General features: G+C 41.7%; 1 protein-coding gene and 1 long non-coding RNA gene across 3 annotated transcripts in view; both read right to left on the minus strand.

The window, feature by feature from the left end:
* Positions 1-23,063, minus strand: part of grid1b (glutamate receptor, ionotropic, delta 1b) — a 977,470-nt gene that overhangs the window by 406,809 nt on the left and 547,598 nt on the right. The gene's annotated exons all lie outside the window — the stretch shown is intronic.
* LOC117530206 lies at positions 3,612-22,047 on the minus strand. 2 transcript variants are annotated; one of them, XR_004566234.1, is made up of 2 exons: positions 22,035-22,047; positions 3,612-4,228 (listed from the first exon to the last, which is right to left on the minus strand). It is a non-coding gene; the product is annotated as an uncharacterized LOC117530206 (long non-coding RNA). The 2 variants fall into 2 exon arrangements; XR_004566233.1 differs by lacking the exon at positions 22,035-22,047 and adding an exon at positions 4,288-4,320.

Raw genomic sequence — 23,063 nt, forward strand, 5'->3', positions numbered from 1 at the left:
CACTTTCAAAAACCCCTCCCCATTGGGGGTTTTTTTTGGCGGAGGGAGATGAAAATTGGTACACGTGTGACTTGCAGAGACGTACAAAAAAGTCTCTTGCACCATTGCTCTACTCCAAACAGGAAGTCAGCCATTTTGAATTTTCTTGTCATTTTGCAATGATTTCCACACGTTGTATTTGAACAAACTCCTCCTGGATTTTGTCCAATGCACTTCAAATTTCTTTCACAGCATCCAGAGATGATACTGAACAAAATTTATCGAAAGCTTTTCTCTATGTTGAAGGGTGTGGCCGCTATGCGCCGCCATTTTGACCCTTTGCCATGGAACATCAAGTCATAATAACTCCTTCATGGTTTGCCTGATTGGCTTGAAAATTTACATGTGTGATGACAGTTGTCCCCTGAACACACCTGGCCCCTCTGTTTGTGCTCTGAGCGCCCCCTAGTGGGTGAACCATCAACATGTCATTACTCCTTCATGCATTGTGTGATTTGCTTGAAATTTGAACTGTGGGATGAGTGGTTGCCCGTATACGCACATGCCCACATCTGGTCACAAGGGGACGTGCTGGCCTTGGTAGGCGGTCACGCGGAACGAGGGCCCATATATGACTGCTTGCAGTCCTAGTTATCATTGTTCTTGTGTTGTTTCTTTCCTTTCTCCTCTCGTTTTTTTTTCCTTGCCATTTTGCCTCTCGTCATTTCTGACTTCTCTTTTGCTTTCTTTCTTTGTTTCTCCAAACCATCCGTCTGGGTTTTTTGAAGTCTGTTTTCTTATTTTATCTTCTTCCTCTTCTGCCATTGTGTTCCTCTCTCATCTCCATCCCCTCATATTTTTGAGTTTTTGTGTTATCTTCCATCGCCTCCTCTCTCCTTCCTCCCCGTCTGGCACTGCCTCGCTCGCCCTCTGTTCCTTTGTATCAGCGTTTTTAATGAGCTCTCTCTCCCTCTGTGTAAATGAACAGTCACCCTTTTGAATCACAGTCTGAACTATAAATGAACCATCACTGCACACACACACTCACACACTGCTGTAGGTAAGTGCTCGTTGAAGTCTGATTATGGCTGAGGTGGTACAAATATTTCTCTTTCAGGTTAAGCCCCTCCCTCTGCTGTAACGTAACAGATCTTATAGTCAAGAACCCGCATCAAAGTCGTCATCACTTCTTTTTTTGTTGTTGTTCTAATTGTGCCTGTTTTCTGCCCTGCAATGGGCTGGCGTCCTGTCCAGACTCTGCCCCACCTCTCACCCAAAGACTGCTGGGATAGGCTCCAGCTCCAGCCAGTAGCGTCTCTGCTGCTCGCCGTAGAGGTGGGCGGATCGATCCTAATATCGATACCAACGCTGGTATTGATACTGAATGATCCTCGTGTAAAAAGATCGATACTCAAGCTTTTTTTCTCTCCCGCACGCACTGACTGCTGCGCACACAGATTCATCAAAGTCTACTCTCTGTCTGTAAGAGCAGTGCTGCGCTGTGTCACACAACACGGAGCAGCGCACCCTCCCCCCTCTGGTCTTTTGTTGTTGTGCCATCACGTGGCTCAGCGGCGCCAGCCAACAGCCATGCAGACAGGCTTAGCCTGGCCCACCCACTCAGCGCTCTCCTCAAGTCAGCCCTCCAGCTCAGGCGATTTTGTTTTAAGTTGTATTGACTGATATTTTTTAAACAAAAATGTTGATTGTGATAATAAAGTATTTTGTTGTCATGTACAATGTTTGGCAAAATTCTCTCTTAGGTCTTTTGGATCCTTTGGATCTATGAAGCTTAAATATGAAAAAGTATCGGTATCGGTATTGATATCGGCGATACCGGGCCTGTATTTACTTGGTATTGGATCAATACCAAAACTCCTGGTATCGCCCACCTCTAGTTCGCTGGGAGCATGAGAAAGCACAGAAGAAGAATCCAGGAGTTTTTAGCCTGTTAGTACATCTGAGGATTAAATTTTTGATTTCTCTGTTGTTTTGTGGTGGTTCGAGTCCATCGTGCAAAAGAGACAAAGCACTAAGAGGCAGAACTTCACACTCCGTTGCTGTCATACACTGCAGTTATACACATAAATTTGACCTTTGACCTCTATTTTGTGAATTTATAATTCCATCACTGCTTTCACCCTCAGTCAGAACCGTTAGAGACCTCTAATAGTTCCTGCTTGTCTCCATCATCAGTTTATATCATCACAATCACTGTCCATCACTCCTTCGACCTCTTAATCTGTAGTAGTTGTCTCATACATTTGTCCTGCTCAGTCTGTTATTTGTCATTCCTCTATTCTACTGTATTTAACCCTCTCTATACCCTTATACCCCTCTATCACTCCTTTGACCCATTCATCTGTATTTTCTGCTCTTCTATCCTACCTTGATACCCCTCTATCACTCCTTTGACCCATTCATCTGTATTTTCTGCCCCTCTGTCCTACCTTGATACACCTCTATCACTCCATTGACCCATTCATCTGTATTTTCTAGACCCTCTATCCTACCTTGATACCCCTCTATCGCTCCTTTGACCCATTCATCTCTATTTTCTGCCCCTCTGCCCTACCTTGATACCCCTCTATCGCTCCTTTGACCCATTCATCTCTATTTTCTGCCCCTCTGTCCTACATTGATACCCCTCTATCGCTCCTTTGACCCATTCATCTGTATTTAATGCCCCTCTATCCTACCTTCATACCCCTCTATCTGTTGTATGGCTGGGGGGGCCTGGCTGCCTTTTGTTTCTGTCTTCTGTGCTGTCTTTTGTTTTTCCTTCCAGGTGGCGCGCGTTTAGGACTGAGTGGCTGTGTGGCTGAGTCATCAGGATCTCACCCTGATCACCTGAGGCTGATCATGTGCAGCTCGTCAGGACTCACAGCTGTGGTGCATCTACACGGATTGGAGCATGGTGGCATTTAAGTCTGGAGTACACAGTGTGTATTTGCCAGAGACTCGACCTTGTGACCAGACGGGTGAGATCGTCGTCTCTAGAGCCATCTCATCATCAGTGGATGCAGAGACTGTACCAGGTTTGACACCATGGTCTGTGAAAGAGGAGGGGGTGAGGTCTCACGCTCGTCAGCACACTTCCTGAGGTATGTTAGATTTTGTGACTAACATTTGTACAGTCAGTATATGTGGTGTCCCTCACACCTTATGGTATTGAGCTGTTATGTTAGTCATTTAATCAGCTTCCACTGCAGTTTGAGTATGTGAACAGGGTGTTCCATGCCTGCAGGGTGGGAAGCTGATTAGTAATTAAGCCAGGAAGTGTTTGCTGTTTATGTACACCTTTGAGCGGTCTCTCTGTGTGTGGAGTGTGGACTCACATGATGGTTTCTTCTTTCACAGACTCGGTTTGTCGCGGCCACCTGGGGGGTGTCGGCGGGGTCCTTGGGTCCGAACTGTTTCTGGCTCCGGACCGTTAGTGCTGCTGGGAGCACACCGGCATTCCACCACGCCAGACCGCGCACTCATTTGTTGTATTTTTCCACATCACTGTTATGTAATTAAATTTAGTTATCCTTTGTACCATGCTCTGCTTATTTCATACTGGGTCCTTCAAACGCTGGTCGGTTCTCCGGGCTGCGTCCGACACATAACACTATCGCTCCTTTGACCCATTCATTTGTATTTTCTGCTCCTCTATCCTACCTTTATACCGCTCTATCACTCCTTTGACCCATTCATCTGTATTTTCTGCCCCTCTATCCTTCCTTGATACCCCTCTATCACTCCTTTGACCCATTCATCTGTATTTTCTGCCCCTCTATCCTGCCTTGATACCCTCTATCACTCCTTTGACCCATTCATCTGTATTTTCTGCCACTCTATCCTGCCTTGATACCCCTCTATCACTCCTTTGACCCATTCATCTGTATTTTCTGCCCCTCTGTCCTACCTTGATACCCCTCTATTGCTCCTTTGACCCATTCATCTGTATTTAATGCCCCTCTATCCTACCTTCATACCCCTCTATCGCTCCTTTGACCCATTCATCTGTATTTTCTGCTCCTCCATCCTACCTTGATACCCCTCTATCACTCCTTTGACCCATTCATTTGTATTTTCTGCTCCTCTATCCTACCTTTATACCGCTCTATCACTCCTTTGACCCATTCATCTGTATTTTCTGCCCCTCTATCCTGCCTTGATACCCCTCTATCACTCCTTTGACCCATTCATCTGTATTTTCTGCCCCTCTATCCTACCTTTATACCCCTCTATCACTCCTTTGACCCTCATCTGTATTTTCTGCCCTTCTGTCCTTCCTTTATACCCATCTATCACTCCTTTGACCATTAATCTGTATTTTATACCCCTCTGTCACTCCTTTTACCCATTAATCTGTATTTTATGCCCCTCTATTGTACCTTTTTCCCTTGATAACCAATTAGGGGTCCTTGTCACCATGATCATCAATTCTTATTGCCATATTGATTTTTTGACGCCTGGTAGCATCCATCTTTTTACATGCGTCTATCAGGTGTTTATATACATCAATGATAACTTTTATGATGTGCATTAATAATAACTTTTATGTTTAAAGAAATCATAAACTGCCAACATCATAATTCCATCATACTCATCTAACACACCACCAAAATGCCTCTATTTGTGTCTTTTGTAGCTCCATTTTCAACAGTGTTGAATCCTCCATTATCCTCTTATACCCCGTACTAGATACTATAATCCCTATGTACCGCTCTTTTAGTCATAAACAACCCTCCATCATCCATTGTACTCTCTTTCATTCACTGTAGCATCTAAAATCTATTTCACATTGTTCTGTAACCATGCTGACTCTTCCCACCTGCTGACACTTCTTCTACTCCTTTTTATTGGGTCAAAGTTGTTTGTACTGGGATTTGGATGGCTACTCTCCATAAAAAGCAGATTCAGATAACAACAGTCCCCTCCGCTCAGATTCCTGTGAACAAAACTTCACAGTGTAAAATTCTCTTATGCGCTGCACGTTTTATAACTAAACCAAACAAACCAGAGCTAAAAACAGCACCCAAACCCATACCAGTTCCTGAGAGGGCGGATGAGTTTATGTCTAAAAATAAAAAAAGCAAAAGAAATGGTGCGATGCTTTGATAATATTAATGTCTTATTTTAATGAATAAAATAAAGCATGTCTTTTTCCTGGTTCTCTCCCTCAGCCCCAACCAGTTCCAGCAGAAGACTGCCCCTCCCTGAGCCTGGTTCTGCTGGAGGTTTCTTCCTGTTAAAAGGGAGTTTTTCCTTCCCACTGTAGCCAAGTGCTTGCTCACAGGGGGTCGTTTTGACCGTTGGGGTTTTACATAATTATTGTATGGCCTTGCCTTACAATATAAAGCACCTTGGGGCAACTGTTTGTTGTGATTTGGCGCTATATAAAAAAATTGATTGAATTGATTGATTGATTGAATGTCAGATATGAGCCATTTGTCAAGTGACTATTGAGAATTTTAGTTAAAACCATTTTTATTTCTAATTCTGTTGTCCTCAGCATCAGTTATTTTTATATTTTACATCATTTCGTTCATCTTTCCATTTTACTTTGACAGTTTTTCTTTCATAATCATTTTTCTTTTCGTGTTGCAGTGGAAACCCCCCCCCCAAACGGCACGTCTCCAGTAATTGGAATGTCATAAAATGACTTTTAATGAATGAATATTTAAAACATGAACATGCTAATATCGACTTTTGTTTGCCATTTTCTGGCTCTTAAACTCTGTGATTATGAGAATTTTTCCATTTCAGTTTCTTGATGGGTGATTGAAGAAAAACACCTGATTGTCCTAAAATCTGTTTCTCAGCACATTAGTACTGATGGAGTTTGAATTATTACTTGAATTGCTTTCACCTTTTAAAATGAATCATAATGTTCTTGTTCATCACAAAAGGATGAACTTTATCCTCAGTTTTGAGCAGCCGTGACCGTGGTTTAGACTGGTTTGACTGGTTTTGTTTGTTTTTGAAACGTAGGAAAAAGGGAGAATTTAAAGTAGACCTACATTGAAATAAATGTGGTCAGATTTCAAAAAGAAATAGCTGATATGTATTTATAAGACCCTTGTGAATGCAGTAAAGTAAATCTGTAAGCACAAATTTGTAATTCAGCGGAGAAATCTTCGTTTAAAAATGACAAATTTGACAAACATGACAAACAGTTTGTACATCCGTATCATTTCCATGACGTCAGGGACAAGATGACGCGCTCCCGCCTTCAGTCCGATCCCGCATTGAAATTGATTTTATCTGTTAGTAATACACATCCTGGTTTCAACATCCAAAAGTAAGCTGCACTGAATGTGAGATACAGCTCTGCATGCCCGGACTGCATGCTCAGATCAACAGCGAGCGACATCGACAGCGGGCGCCGTTCTTCCCCGACGCCTCGCTCTCACTGCCCCTGATGCGCTTACCGAGTGCATGCACTCGTTAAATTCCGCCGCGGGCCACTCACACCCCCGTGTCTGCTGTGCAGCTGCAGACACGTCCCTGTCTACTGAATGGAGGTGCAGCCAACTTGGCACAAGTCCTGAGATTACGCTCCCTGTTTTAATGCGAAGCGGCCGGTACACCTGTTGCTGCAAGGACAGACTTCTTGCGGCAAAATCCACAGCACCTCACGTCTCGGCAATCGGAGCCCCAGAGCTCCATGGACGCTGAGAGAGGTTTATATATTTTTAATGACTGGGATTCTTTGCGGGTCTTGCCTCCATATCCCGCGATGATAACGGAGGTGAAAGACAGTAGATTTTCATTGCGACACCACTCAATCAAACGGGCATATGAAAAAGTCCCCCAAAATAATTTTCAGGCAAAAATAAAAATAAATGTATACTCACCAAACGTACCGCAAGACAATATGAAGTTTTAAAAACCGTCGATCCTTCCATATAAGACAAAAAGATAAGCGATGCAAACTGACGTAAATCCACTAATTACAACTGGCGCAATGCATGCTGGGAGAGGGTCTTGTCTGTGACGTCTCGGCAGCGTCCATGATGAGAGGGACAATTTGCGGAGGGCTAAATGTTAGCTGTAAATTTGTCATTTTCAAATGAAGATTTCTCCATTGAATGACAGATCTGGGCTTGCAGATTTACTTTACTACATTCAGAAGGATCTCATGTGTAAATGTAAGTCAAAGGATTAAAGGAGACCTGCATTGAAAAAAATGCAGGTCTCCTTTAATTCATAGTTGATTTTGCTACAACAAAATGATCTGTGGTGGCTTTGTTCTGAGCTGAATTCATGCTTATATGACTAAACCTCCTCACAAATATAAAGATAATTTGCTCAATAGAATTTGATCCATTTGTCTGCAGAAAGCTCCTGTGTTGGTGCAGAAGGTGACAACAGAACTTTTAATCATGTCTATTAGATTGTAAGCAGAATAATGACTTACTGTTGGAATTAGTTCACAGTGATTTTTTTTAACACAGTGATGCTTGTTAACTGCCGGCTCACAATTCTGACCTGTGATGTAGTTTTATCTCTATTCAGGTGTGTTTGGGTCAGTGTAGTTGTTATCTCATCTATTTCTGTTTGGTCTCAACATGTTTTCCATGGCAGTGTCTCTAATCTTTCATAAACAAAAAATTATGACCTGCGATGACTGGAAGTCTACCCAATCGCTGAGGATTATCAGAATAAAAGCTTGCTGTGATTTCACTACAATCTGTTTGTGTGTGTGTGTTTTAGTCTCACTTTAAATTCAGCAACCAGTTTTAACAACAGATTTCACTTAATTTCAGTAAAATAATTTGTAATTACCTTATAATGTGAATGAAGTGGCATACAGCTCGCTCATGGTACAGGGAGTCCCAAACAGGAAGTGCCAAATTTTGAGTCCACAGTGAAACAGGAAATGTCAAATGTCAAACACTTCCTGGAATGACAAATGAGATCTTATGGAATCTCGTGGGAACTCTGTGGCAAATTCACACTGAAACAGGAAGTGCCAAATTTTGAGTCCACAGTGAAACAGGACATGTCAAATGTTGAACACTTCCTGGCATGGGTGGAGCTAGAGCAGAGGCCAGGGTTGCACTGGACTCCCCTGAAATCTGATTGGAAACAGATGATAGACATGTCACGGCACCACACATCTGGTTGAAAAAAGCTGCATTTTGAAATCAGTAAGTTATTTTGACTGCTAGGTTCCTCCTGTCCAGTAGTTGGTGCTGTGTACCACAAAAAGATCTAATCCACCTTAGTAGAAGAAGAAAAATGTTTGCCTCAGATTTGAACTGAACAGATCATTTGAACCATGGCCTAATAATGACACCAAAGTTATATTGGTGAGTAAATGATCAATATTTTATGCCAGAAATTAGGTCCAGGTTGTTAAAAGCAGCATTTCTCCTTTAATTCAGGTTGTCTTATATATGCGTGTGTCTCCAGTGATTTTTAAAGAAGCAAGCAGCTGTTGATTAAATATCCTCTTAATTTTGATGCCTGAAGGACTTAAATAACCTCTTAATGTTGCTTTCTGAGTTACACCAGGATGATGCATTTCACTTAAAAATACACATGCCACGAAGTGTTTCTCAACTGCACTTAAAAGTATTGGAACACTTAGAATTTCGCACATTTTAATTTGTTTAAGCCATTGCAAATACAAATAAATAAATAAATAAATCTAAAGTTATCTTCCTTAAACTCAAACTGAAAGCAAATCTCTACAACTTGATATAAATTAATTAAAAATATAAAATCCAGCTTCCTGATGAAGTGGTGTAGAGGTGGATTTTCTGAAAAAAGAAGACCTAAACATTCAGATACAATTTCTTCATAATTTATGTAAATAAAGTCCAAGACATATTCAGTGACTTGGAAATGTTCATGTTTCCATCCCCTGACTTGTCTGAAGAAAACTGGCAATAAAACTGATTATTATTTACAGGTTTTAGAGATGTGCTTTCAGTTTGATATTGAGGAAGATAATTTTAGAAATTTTTATTCTTTATATATTTTTTGTATTTCTTGTATTTGAAATGGCATAAACAAATTAAAATGTGTGAAATACCAAGTGTTCCAGTACTTTTGGAGGGCACTGTATCCTAACCTTATGATGAGTGTAAAATGAGTGTGGTATTATTACTGTTTTGTTTAAGAATGTTTAATTTTAACTGTTGCTGCACTTTGTGTGAAATCATAGTCATATCATATATGTACGAGGTCTATTAGATAATAAGCCGACCTTTTTTTTTTTTTTTAACTATATGGATTTGAATGACGTGCGATTACACCAATCATGCTTGAACCCTCGTGCGCATGCGTGAGTTTTTTCACGCGTGTCGGTGACGTCATTTCCCTGTGGGCAGGGCTTGAGTGAGATGTGGTCCCGCCCTCTCGGCTGAATTCCTTTGTTTCACACGTTGCTTGAGACGGCGCGCGTTGCTTTATCAAAATTTTTTCTGGACCTGTGAGGGATATCCGAGTGGACACTATTCGAGAAATTAAGCTGGTTTTCGGTGAAAAGTTTAACGGCTGATGAGAGATTATGGGGTGTTTCTGTCGGTGTAAGGACTTCCCACAGAGCGGGACGTCGTGCAGCACTTCCAGGCACCGTCGTCGGCCTGTTTCGACCTGAAAACATCCTAATTTAAGGCTTAATTCACCCAGGACGTCGTGAGAGAACAGAGAAGATTCAGAAGAGGCCGGCATGAGGACTTTATGCGGACATTCCACTGTTTAAGGACATTTTTTAATGAAAGACGTGCGCGCAAATTCGCAGAGTCGTTTCCATGACGACTCGGCGAATCTGTGTGCGCCGCGACAGGAAAGACACCTCCGTGTTGAAAACCATTTGTAAAATTCAGGCGGCTTTTGATGGCTTTCAACAAGTGAGTAACTGAGAAATTGTTTAACAGCTTGGGCATGTTCCAACTTGCCCGTTAAGGTTTCCAACGGAGGTGTTTTTCCTGTCGCGACCCCCCGCGGTCGGGTCCGGCCCGATATGCGACTCTGCCCGCACGTTCTTTCATTACAAAATGTCCGTTAACAATGGAATGTCCGAATAAACTCCTCATGCCGACTTCTTCTGAAAGTTCTCTGTTCTCTGACGACTTACTGGGTCAACAGAGCCTGAAATGTGGAAGTTTTCAACTTGAAACGGCGAGACGATGCCGCCTCGAAGCGCAGATCGCCGTCAGGCGCCGTGGGCTGTCCTTAAAGTGACACTATCAGACCAAAATCTCTCATCAGCTGTTAAAATTTTTACCGAAAACCAGCTGAATTTATTGAATGGTGTCCACTCAGTTGTGCCTTACAGTTTTGAAAAAATTTTGATCAAACAAAGCAGCAGTCTCTGAGCCATTCCTAAACAATGAAAAAATCGACGAGAGGGTGGGCCACTCCTCACTCAAAGACTGCCCACAGGCGAATGACGTAACCGACAGGCGTGAAAAAACTCTCGCATGCCCACGAGGGTTCAAGCATGTCTGATGTAATCACACGTGATTCAAATCCATATGGTTTTTGAAAAAAATAATAAGGTCGGATACTTTTCTAATAGACCTCGTATATCATATTGATATGACAATATTGAGATACGATAATTGGGCCATATTGTACAGCCCTACTGTCAACTAGTTGAAAAGTTTGAATATTAATTTACATCTACATTTTAAAAAGTGCAGGGCTTAAAAGGCTGTAATTAGGGGAGTGTGGGGGATGGAGCCCCCCCAGAAGCTGAAAGATAAAATAAAGAAAAATGCTTAAAAAGGCAGGGGATCTGTCGGGGAGCCCCCAGAAGCGGAAAGGTTTTAGCCATGCTAATGCTCCCCTGAAGCATTTACACAATAAAAGTCTGAAGGACCTAAATGACATGGTGAGACACCAAAGAGCTTCGCTCGTTCATGTCCGCGACATATACATATTATCTTAATAATTCATACAAGGTTGAGTTTTGATGAACCTGTGATGTAAAACTGCGGTGAAAGGTGAAAGGTGAAAGTCTCATCGATATCCAGTCACAGCTCACCTTGATCTGCAAATATAGAGTTCATAAACAGGGGGCGCCATTTTACTTTATTATAGTTTATACACAGTAACTTTAACAATAACTTTAAAAAAAACTCAACAAATTTTGGAGAGATCATCCTTGAGTGAAGGTGGAGTTGATATTTTTCTTAGCTTTAAATCTGATGCAAAAAAACTTTCCTGACATTATGACATCATAAAGGTCTGCTGTACAAAAAGCTATAGAGATAAGTTTAAATCCCGCCTCTAGTGACTGGTGGTGGTGGTGGGGGGATAACAGCTGGTCATTGGTACCTCAGTGGAGTTACAGACTCTCTGGTTACTTAGACATCTAGTGAACAAACTAACCTGGTTAACAATAAAACAACCACTGTCATGTGGAGCTTTTTCTTGCTGATTAATAGATGTTATTACATTGTAGGAATGTTTTTCATGTTTGTTTCATACGACCACAGATTTAGTGATAGACTGTGATGTCACTGTGACAGAGTGGGGGGAGGGAGGGGGCGATCCAAAATGATGATCCCACGATTTGATACACAAACGTGTTTTCTAATCTCTGAGTATTTAACCAACAAATCTAAAAAGCTGCTGCACGACAGTGTGTCGGTTTGCAGACAGAAACAAGCTTCTATTTCAGGTGAGAATATCATGTTTTCTCATTGGGTTTTTATTGAATCAGACAACATTGGCATCTGCTTCTGGAAATGTTTTTCATTCATAATTTGACAGGATTTATTATATTTCAGCTGCACAGATGCCACCAGGAGCTTGTACTTGATGGTTTGTAACCTTCACAGAGAAACAAACATATTTTCCCTCCTATTTCATCTCATCCTATTTTTTTTTTACTGTGAATTCAAAAATAAAGTTGAGTCCCATCAGAAATGTAACTGAGATGCTGCAGAGACAAACTTAAATTTGGACAACAGAGATGACGAGGAAACCACAAAGATAGCAGAGGAGGAAACAAAGAAACACAAAGGGAGAGGAAGAGGATACGTGGAAACACGAAGGGAGAGGAGGAGGATACGAGGAAACACTAAGGGAGAGGAAGAGGATACGTGGAAACACAAAGGGACAGGAAGAGGATATGAGGAAACACGAAGGGAGAGGAAGAGGATACGTGGAAACACAAAGGGAGAGGAAGAGGATACGTGGAAACACAAAGGGAGAGGAAGAGGATACGTGGAAACACAAAGGGAGAGGAAGAGGATATGAGGAAACACGAAGGGAGAGGAAGAGGATACGTGGAAACACGAAAGGAGAGGAAGAGGATATGTGGAAACACGAAGGGAGAGGAAGAGGATACGTGGAAACACAAAGGGAGAGGAGGAGGATACGAGGAAACACGAAGGGAGAGGAAGAGGATACGTGGAAACACGAAGGGAGAGGAAGAGGATACAAGGAAACACAAAGGGAGAGGAAGAGGAAATACAAAGGAAGAGGATACGAGGAAACACAAAGGGAGAGGAAGAGGATACGAGGAAACACAAAAGGAGATGAAGAGGATACGAGGAAACACGAAGGGAGAGGAAGAGGATACAAGGAAACACAAAGGGAGAGGAGGAGGAAATACAAAGGAAGAGGAAGAGGATACGAGGAAACACAAAGGGAGAGGAGGAGGAAACACAAAGTGAGAGAATGGAGGAAACACAAAGGGAGAGAATGGAGGAAACACAAAGAAAGAGGCAGAAACAACAAGGAAACACCAAGGTAGAGGAGGAGGAAACACAAAGAGAGAGGAAGAAACAACAAGGAAACACAAAGGGAGAGGAGGAGGAAACACAAAGGGACAGGAGGAGGATACGAGGAAACACTAAAGGAGAGGAAGAGGATATGAGGAAACACAAAGGGAGAGAAAGAGGATACGAGGAAACACGAAGGGAGAGGAAGAGGATACGAGGAAACACGAAAGGGAGAGGAGGAGGAAATACAAAGGAAGAGGAAGAGGATACGAGGAAACACAACGGGAGAGGAGGAGGAAACACAAAGCGAGAGAATGGAGGAAACACAAAGGGAGAGAATGGAGGAAACACAAAGGGAGAGGATGGAGGAAATATGAAGAGAAAGGAGGAAACAACAAGGAAACACAAAGGGAGAAGAGGAGGATGATAGGAGGAAACACTAAGGGAGAAGAGGAGGATACGAGGAAACACTAAGGGAGAGGAGGAGGAAACACAAAGGGAGAGGATGGAGGAAACACAAAGAAAGAGGAAGAAACAACAAGGAAACACAAAGGGAGAAGAGGAGGATACGAGGAAACACTAAGGGAGAGGAGGAGGAAACACAAAGGGAGAGGATGGAGGAAACACAAAGAAAGAGGAAGAAACAACAAGGAAACACAAAGGGAGAAGAGGAGGATATGAGTAAACACAAAGGGAGAGGAGGGGGATACGAGGAAACACAAAGGGAGAGGAGGAGGATACGAGGAAACACATAGGGAGAGGAAGAGGATACGAGGAAACACAAAGGGAGAGGAGGAGGAAATACAAAGGAAGAGGAAGAGGATACGAGGAAACACAAAGGGAGAGAATGGAGGAAACACAAAGGGAGAGGATGGAGGAAACACAAAGAGAGGAAGAAACAACAAGGAAACACAAAGGGAGAGGATGGAGGAAACATGAAGGGAAAGGAGGAAAGAACAAGGAAGCACAAAGGGAGAAGAGGAGGATGATAGGAGGAAACACTAAGGGAGAGGAGGAGGAAACACTAAGGGAGAGGAGGAGGAAACACAAAGGGAGAGGATGGAGGAAACACAAAGAGAGAGGAAGAAACAACAAGGAAACACAAAGGAGAAGAGAAGGATACGAGGAAACACTAAGGGAGAGGAGGAGGAAATGCAACCCCAATTCCAATGAAGGTGGAACATTGTGTAAAATGTAAATAAAAACAGAATATAATGATTTGCAAATCCTCTTCAACCTATATTCAATTGAATACACCACAAAGACAATATATTTAATGTTCAAACTGATAAACTTTATTGTTTTGGTGCAAATATTTGCTCATTTTGAAATGGATGCCTGCAACATGTTTCAAAAAAACTGGGACAGTGGTATGTTTACCACTGTGTTACATCACCTTTCCTTTTAACAACACTCAATAAGTGTTTGGGAACTGAGGACACTAATAGTTGAAGCTTTGCAGGTGGAATTCTTTCCCATTCTCCCTTGATGTACGACTTCAGTTGTTCAACAGTCCGGGATCTCCGTTGTTGTATTTTGCGCTTCATAATGCGCCACACATTTTCAATGGGCGACAGGTCTGGACTGCAGGCAGGCCAGTCTAGTACCCGCACTCTTTTCTACGATGCCATGCTGTTGTAACACGTGCAGAATGTGGCTTGGCATTGTCTTGATGAAATAAGCAGGGACATCCCTGAAAAAGACGTTGCTTGGATGGCAGCATGTGTTGCTCCAAAACCTGGATATACCTTTCAGCACTGATGGTGTCATTACAGATGTGTAAGTTGCCCATGCCAGATGCTAGCATTTGAACTTTGCGCTGGTAACAATCTGGATGGTCTTTTTCCTCTTTTGTCTGGAGGACATGACATCCATGATTTCCAAAAACAATTTGAAATGTGGACTCATCCGACCACAGCACACTTTTCCACTTTGTGTCTGTCCATTTCACATGAGCTTGGGCCCAGAGAAGGTGGCGGCGTTTCTGGATGTTGTTGATGTATGGCTTTCACTTTGCATGGTAGAGTTTTAACTTGCACTTGTAGATGTAGCGACAAACTGTGTTAACTGACAATGGCTTTATGAAGTGTTCCTGAGCCTATGCGGTAAGATCCTTTACACAATGTCATTTTTAATGCAGTGCTGCCTGAGGGATCGAAGGACACGGGCATTCAATGTTGGTTTTCGGCCTTGCCGCTTACGTATAGATAGTTCTCCACATTTTCTGAATCTCCTGATTATATTATGGACTGTAGATGATGGAATCCCTAAATTCCTTGCAATTGAATGTTGAAAAACATTGTTCTTAAACTGTTGGACTATTTTTCCATGCAGTTGTTCACAAAGTGGTGATCCTCACCCCATCTTTGCTTGTGAATGGCTGAGCCTTTTGGGGATGCTGCTTTTATAACCAATCATGATACTCACAATTAGTGTCCTCAGTTCCCAAATGCTTATTGAGTGTTGTTGGGAAGGAAAGGTGATGCAACACAGTGGTAAACATCCTCCCTGAAGCCTTGCGTTTTGTACACACATGCACTGTCAAACTATCAAACCTTATCTAGAAGCCTCTAAAAACATAACAGTAAAGAGCCTTTAACCCACCACCTGTGGAGCGTGCAGGTCAGTGTCTGGAGGTGTGACTGTGCATGGGGGTGGGAGGGGGGTTGATGATGGAAGAAAACAACACCCCAGGGTGAAGAAAAAGGAGCATTTGTAGTGGCTGCACTCTGCGTTGTGTTGTTATGACTCCTGTTGTGAAAGTGTAAGAGCACGGACCCACAACAGGGGGCGCAAATGAACGGACAATGGATAAAGCCAAATACAACACTTTACTGTTGTGAAATTTCACAACAACAACAACAGATTACAATATAAACTCCAATATACACAGTGTTATGTGGGCAGGCTCGAAGATAGGAGACGTCAGTCCAAGTCGAACCGGAACCACACGATTTCCACCGCCACCGAATCCCGGGAATACTGGAGCCGCCAAGTCCCGAACTCCCAGGTGGCCACTGCCTACGCGTGTCGGACCTGGTACTGCTGGCGAGGAGCAAACACAGTTAGAAGTGGGTGCGTGTGCACCCAGCAACACGTATGGTGGGAAATCCACCTCCACCTCTCGTCGAAAAAAGAAACAGAATATCCAACACACACAAGCAATAGATATTCCTGTCAGAACACAGTCAGCTGAGATCGTTACCTCTTCGTAGAGTGATATCTCGGCAATGAGGTGGAGATGCCGTCTTGCTGATATACCCCTGAAGATCAGATGATTGATGACAGCTGTCGTCGGTGATAAGTGACAGCTGTCACCCCGGCTACTCCTGTGAGGCGGCAGCGCCCTCTGGTGCCTGGAGCCCGCACTCCAGGCAGGGCACCCTCTGGTGATGGTGGGCCAGCAGTACCTCCTCTTCAGCGGCCCACACAACAACTCCGCCCATTCGCTCCCCTCGGGACGCGAACTCACGATCCTCGGCATGGAAGTCGGACTCTCTAACCAGAAGGCTAAAACCCAGGGCTCTAGCCTTGTGACCAGAGAATCCTTTTGAGCTGTTGGAAGTGAGGTTTACTAACTACTTCTGCACAGCGACACCTGCTGGCCTCCGTTACACATTCACACCAAAAGGACAATGAAAACCAGCAACTGGACAAACGATAACATTCAGGACGACAAAATCATCTGACAAATTCAAAGACAGGCGAGAGTGATTTTGACCTTCTCGTTCACGTCCCGCCTCCTGATCATCCAGGAAATAAAGACAGTTTTTTTTTTTTTTTTCTGCCACATTCAAATTAAGGTTTGAAGCAAAATTTTACATTCTGTGAATTTTAGTAACATTTTATGTTTTTCCAGGATTTTCATGAAAAAACTTCAGTGACAGAATAAATAACCTGAAACTGACTAGAGGAAGCAGACATGGTTGTTTTTTTTTTTTTGGTTTTTTTTTATGGTGGTGGTGTGTGTGTGTGTGTGTGTGGGGGGGGGGGGCATGTATCTGTAAAACATAAAAACAAGCTATGTGACATTTTTCTAGGACATTCAATCTCAAAAGCTTGTGAGCGTCCACAGAGATGCAATGAAGCCGAATGAGCAGAATATCTGACACATCTCACCACAGATCAAGAACAGACCGAATCTGTGTCGGTGTCTTCAGGACTCAAGACGTCTGAAGGTGCCATGAGTATGGACACACACACACACACACACACACACACACTGGAGCTATGTGCATGTGCAATAAGTGTTATTTTCACCGTTTTAGGAGTCAAGAGTTTTATTTTAAGGTTTTAAATTGAAATGAAGGCGTGAATTCCCTTAAAACCACTTATGACTTCAGGGCCGCCAGAAAAACCAGAATACTTTATGTGTGTTGGCGGCAAGTGCTGCAGAGAGACTGTAATTCATTTATTTAGTTATTAACCAAAGAAACAACGCTGAGTCAGGAATTGCACCAGTGAGAGAGAGAGAGAGAGAGATGGTGTTTTTCCACTTAATGGCACCTGCTTGACTCGACTGTCCATTTTTTTTTAGTTTTCATTTGGCCAAACCAGGTACCTGGTCCTGTTTTTGGTGTCACGTCTGTCGGTTCCAGGCGTGCTGACATGATACCAAAAGGGGGCGTGAAAACATAGCTGATTACTGATTGGTCAGAGAGAACCATCACTATCATCGTGCCATCATTGTCCTGAACAAACCCAACATTGTTAAAATATTATCTGTACTGTACTATAACACAAAAGTTAAACTACCACATCTTTATTAATAACATTATTATTATTATTATTATTATTATTAAAAACAGATGCATCATTTTTCAATATATAAGTTCCACCTGAACACAAGTCACAGTTTTAACACATTATTATTATTATTATTATTATTATTATTACTATTATTATTATTGTTATTATTATTATTATTATATAATGTTTTAAAAATTTTGTTCCACATACAGAAGCAGTGGACAACTTATGCTCTGGGGCTTATATACAGAAAAATGTGTCTATTATTATTATTAATATTATTATTATTAAAAACAGATGCATTGTTTTTCAATATATAAATTCCAACCAAACACAAGTCACAGTTTTAACAAATTATTATTACTGTTATTACTATTACTATTACTATTATTATTATTATTATTATATAATGTTTTAAAAATTTTGTTCCACATACAGAAGCAGTGGACAACTTATGCTCTGGGACTTATATACAGAAAAGTGTGTCTATTATTATTATTATTATTATTATTATTACAAACAGATGCATCATTTTTCAATATATAAATTCCACCCAAACACAAGTCACAGTTTTAACAAATTATTATTACTGTTATTACTATTATTATTATTATTATTATTATTATTATTATTATTATTATTATTATTATATAATGTTTTAAAAATTTTGTTCCACATACAGAAGCAGTGGACAACTTATGCTCTGGGGCTTATATACAGAAAAGTGTGTCTATTATTATTATTATTATTATTAAAAACAGATGCATTGTTTTTCAATATATAAATTCCACCCAAACACAAGTCACAGTTTTAACAAATTATTATTATTATTGTTATTATGATTATTATTATTATTATTATATAATGTTTTAAAAAATTTTGTTCCACATACAGAAGCAGTGGACAACTTATGCTCTGGGACTTATATACAGAAAAATGTGTCTATTTATATTCTTCTTATTATTATTATTGCTTCTATATTTGAAATTCAATTTATTAAAACAATACATAATAACAAGAGCAATCAGGGATTTCTGACGTCCACCAATCCGGATCCGGATCATCTCCAAAATTCAGTGGAGTCTTCCATGCCCTAATATGTCTGTTCTAATAATATAACTGTGATGCAAATTTTGTGAGACTGCACCATATTGAGGGGAGGATGGATGGGGTCATGTATTGTGAGATTTTGGCAAACAACCTCCTTCCCTCAGTAAGAGCATTGAAGATGGGTCATGTCTGGGTCTTCCAGCATGACAATGACCCCAAACACACAGCCAGGGCAACTCGGGAGTGGCTCCATAAGAAGCATTTCAAGGTTCTGGAGTGGCCTGGCCAGTCTCCAGACCTGAACTCAATAGAAAATCTTTGGAGGGAGCTGAAACTCCAAACCTGAAAGGTCTGGAGAAGATCTTTATGGAGGAGTGGACCAAAGTCACCGCTGCAGTGTGCAAACTGTGCAAACAAAGGTTTCTGTACCAAGTATTAAAGTCTGTTTTTCTGTTGTATCAAATATACTCAACAAAAATATAAATGCAACACTTTTGGTTTTGCTCCCATTTTGTATGAGATGAACTCAAATATCTAAAACTTTTTCCACATACACAATATCACCATTTCCCTCAAATATTGTTCACAAACCAGTCTAAATCTGTGATAGTGAGCACTTCTCCTTTGCTGAGATAATCCATCCCACCTCACAGGTGTGCCATATCAAGATGCTGATTAGACACCATGATTAGTGCACAGGTGTGCCTTAGACTGTCCACAATAAAAGGCCACTCTGAAAGGTGCAGGTTTGTTTTATTGGGGGGATACCAGTCAGTATCTGGTGTGACCACCATTTGCCTCATGCAGTGCAACACATCTCCTTCGCATAGAGTTGATCAGGTTGTCAATTGTGGCCTGTGGAATGTTGGTCCACTCCTCTTCAATGGCTGTGCGAAGTTGCTGGATATTGGCAGGAACTGGTACACGCTGTCGTATACGCGGGTCCAGAGCATCCCAAACATGCTCAATGGGTGACATGTCTGGTGAGTATGCCGGTCATGCAAGAACTGGGACATTTTCAGCTCCCAAGAATTGTGTACAGATCCTTGCAACATGGGGCCGTGCATTATCCTGCTGCAACATGAGGTGATGTTCTTGGATGTGGCACAACAATGGGCCTCAGGATCTCGTCACGGTATCTCTGTGCATTCAAAATGCCATCAATAAAATGTACCTGTGTTCTTCGTCCATAACAGACGCCTGCCCATACCATAACCCCACCGCCACCATGGGCCACTCGATCCACAACAGTGACATCAGAAAACAGCTCACCCACACAACGCCACACACGCTGTCTGCCATCTGCCCTGGACAGTGTGAACCAGGATTCATCCATGAAGAGAACACTTCTCCAACGTGCCAAACGCCAGCGAATGTGAGCATTTGCCCACTCAAGTCGGTTACGAGGACGAACTGGAGTCAGGACGAGGCCCCGATGAGGACGACGAGCATGCAGATGAGCTTCCCTGAGACGGTTTCTGACAGTTTGTGCAGAAATTCTTTGGTTATGCAAACCGATTGTTTCAGCAGCTGTCCGAGTGGCTGGTCTCAGACGATCTTGGAGGTGAACATGCTGGATGTGGAGGTCCTGGGCTGGTGTGGTTACACGTGGTCTGCGGTTGTGAGGCTGGTTGGATGTACTGCCAAATTCTCTGCAACGCCTTTGGAGACGGCTTATGGTAGAGAAATGAACATTCAATACACGAGCAACAGCTCTGGTTGACATTCCTGTTGTCAGCATGCCAACTGCACGCTCCCTCAAATCTTGCGACATCTGTGGCATTGTGCTGTGTGATAAAACTGCACCTTTCAGAGTGGCCTTTTATTGTGGACAGTCTAAGGCACACCTGTGCACTAATCATGGTGTCTAATCAGCATCTTGGTATGGCACACCTGTGAGGTGGGATGGATTATCTCAGCAAAGGAGAAGTGCTCACTATCACAGATTTAGACTGGTTTGTGAACAATATTTGAGGGAAATGGTGATATTGTGTATGTGGAAAAAGTTTTAGATCTTTGAGTTCATCTCATACAAAATGGGAGCAAAACCAAAAGTGTTGCGTTTATATTTTTGTTGAGTGTACGTATTTCGTGCAATAAAACACAAATCAATTATTTAAAAATCATACAATATGATTTTCTGTTTTTTTTTTTTTTTGTTGGTTTTTTTTTTAAGATTCTGTTTCTCACAGTTGAAGTGCACCTAGGACATAAATTACAAACATTTTGAAAGTTTTCCCAGCTCCAAAGAATGAAGCTGGGAAAACTTTCAAAATTGACAGCGGATCAATGCTTATTTACTCCACTGGAATTCCCACCAGAGTATAAGTTGCAGGACATCTCAAACTAGTTAAAAAAAAAAGAAAAGAACTTGACTTATAAAAATATGGTAGTCACTGACGAGTGTGTGTCATATTCCTCTTCTTGTCACCGACATTTTAAGTTATACATTCATTACATCTGCCAAGGATGTAATAAAATCATTGTTTATTTATTTTTCTGCCTGTTCGCAGAATTACGTCAAAACTACTGCACAGATTTTGATAACATTTTCACCACAGGTAGAAATGAGATATTCCATTAAATTTTGGAGGTGATCCGGTTTCTGGATCAAGTTTCACTTTGTATAGGCTTTGAAGGATTAGATCAAAACTACTTCCCAGATTCTCTCCAAATTTGCACCACAGATATTGGGGCATGGAAGACTCCACTGAATTATGGAGATGATCCGGATGCGGATTGGCGGATGCTAGAAATCTCTGTTTGCTCTTGTTCATTCATTTTCTGCCACTTATCCAGGTCTGAGTTGGAGGGGCAGCAGACCAAGCACTTCATCCCACACATCCCTATCTTCAACCACGTCTTGTTAGTCTCCCTGTGGGGGTCCTGAGGCATTACCAAGCCAGCTGGGAAATATATTTAGGTATTAATATATGCCTTAATATATTAAGGCATCAATCATTATAAACCAGTATTCTAAAATGGGCAAGTCTGTATAATGAGGACTTTTAGGTTTTGTAGTTTCAGTGTATTTTTACTGACCCACCCAGCTAACCGGTGCATCCCCATGTCTACATAGTAACCATCTATATGCAGCAGGCAGGTGAAACGCGGGCGTGTCCTTAGCCTTCTCCAGGTGTTGGGGTCCTCAACACAGAGGCACCTGTGTGCTGGATCATCTCCAGAAATATACACAACATGACAAGCAAAAAAAAAAAAAAAAAAAAAAAAAAAAACCACAGAAAAGAAGTCAAGGGATAAAAAGAGAATCTACACATTTATGATCAAACGGCTTTGCTTCATTAATCTGCTCTCGTGCTTCCTGCTCTCAAAGGGATGGCTCAGCTCCGCCCCTCCCGGCTCGCAGCTGACCAGGCGTGTCGGGTTAAACCAAGCGCAACTCAACACGTTTCAGAATAAAACAAGCCGTCTCTACACTCCTCTGTGGCGAGAACACGCCAACGCCTGCTGGGCAGGAACACAAACACGCACCAACAGACACAGAACAGCATTACGGTTTCATCTGGGATGTTTGGGGCCCTTTCGTTTGTATATCAGGGCTGTTACTCTGTGAACAAAAAATATATATACAGTGGGGCAAAAAAGTATTTAGTCAGTCCCTGATTGTGCAAGTTCTCCTACTTAGAAAGACAAAAGAGGTCTGTAATTTTCATCATAGGTACACTTCAACTGTGAGAGACAAAATGAGAAAAAAAATTAAAAATCCAGGAAATCACATTGGAGGATTTTTAAAGAATTTATTTGTAAACTAGCTGGGGTACCTGGCGCTGCTCTGGTTAACCTGTTTTAGACATAAGCCAAATGCCAATCATTTTAATCAAAACAATTGTCCAGCATTTGTTTTTATAATGCTGATGTCTTATAAATATAATAGTTAATGGGCTAAAGTTTGTCCAGCAGAAATATAAGAGGTGGACTCCCCAAACTAAGTGGAAATACTTGGTTAAAAGACAAACACATTTGAAGTCCTTCATGCAGACTTTGTTTTGCAATCAAATTTATAACAAAGTTACACACAAAAGGTAGGTAACAGTAAATGTAAATATCAGTGAATCAAAATTGAGGTAGTGGTGTATTTCACTGTTCTTACATTGCAATTTTACAAACAAAAAATGAATGTATTCAGACAGAAAGACAAAGTGGGTGCTTAACAGTTGAGAAAATAAAGTAGCTGAAGGAAGGGATTAAATAAACAGAGATGGCCAACACATATACAGGGCTGGAAATTTGAATCTGCCTGGTCATACCCACAACCTCAGCCTAAGCATGTTGTTTTGCTGAGTGTGCTGTGGCTGTGCTGTGCTGAGTGTGCTGTAGAAAGGGATGAAATAAACAGAGATGGCCAACACATATACAGGGCTGGAAATTTGAATCTGCCTGGTCATACCCACAGCCTCATCATCATCATCAAACCTTTATTTAACCAGGAAAAGCTCATTGAGATTGAAAATCTCTTTTCCAAGAGAGTCCTGGCCAAGACAGGCAGCAAAAATACAAAGTTAACACAAACAAAAGAGACAAACAGGATAAGACATACATTGATACTCAAGAAACATGTTGTTAAAAATAAGCATCATGTGATCA

The sequence above is a fragment of the Thalassophryne amazonica genome, chromosome 18, assembly GCF_902500255.1.
Source record: "Thalassophryne amazonica chromosome 18, fThaAma1.1, whole genome shotgun sequence".
NCBI lineage: Eukaryota > Metazoa > Chordata > Actinopteri > Batrachoidiformes > Batrachoididae > Thalassophryne > Thalassophryne amazonica.